Raw genomic sequence first — 354 nt, 5'->3', positions numbered from 1 at the left:
ACCTCTGGGTCTAAAGCGATTGTCCCACCTCAGCCATCTGAGTAGCTGGGACTACAGGCACATACCAACGTGCCCACCTAATTTTTGCATTTTTTTTAGAGGTGGGTTCTTGCCATATTTCCCAAGCTGGTCTCTGACTCCTGGGCTCAAGTGATCCACTCGACTCAGCCTCCGAAATTGTTGGGATTACAGACATGACCCACTGCACCCTTACAAATTGTTACGACCTGGTGTCTCAATGAACCTTATCCCTCAGTGTTCTTCAGATTATTATTTTTTTTTTCTGTATTTTAGGCAAAATTGTACCAAAAAGAATGTCTTATAGTGGGATTTTATCAGCTGTCCTAGGAGAGC

The sequence above is a fragment of the Mandrillus leucophaeus genome, unplaced genomic scaffold (assembly GCF_000951045.1).
Source record: "Mandrillus leucophaeus isolate KB7577 unplaced genomic scaffold, Mleu.le_1.0 Scaffold49, whole genome shotgun sequence".
NCBI lineage: Eukaryota > Metazoa > Chordata > Mammalia > Primates > Cercopithecidae > Mandrillus > Mandrillus leucophaeus.
The sequence above is the reverse complement of the archived record's forward strand: the minus strand, read 5'-3'. Positions refer to the sequence as shown.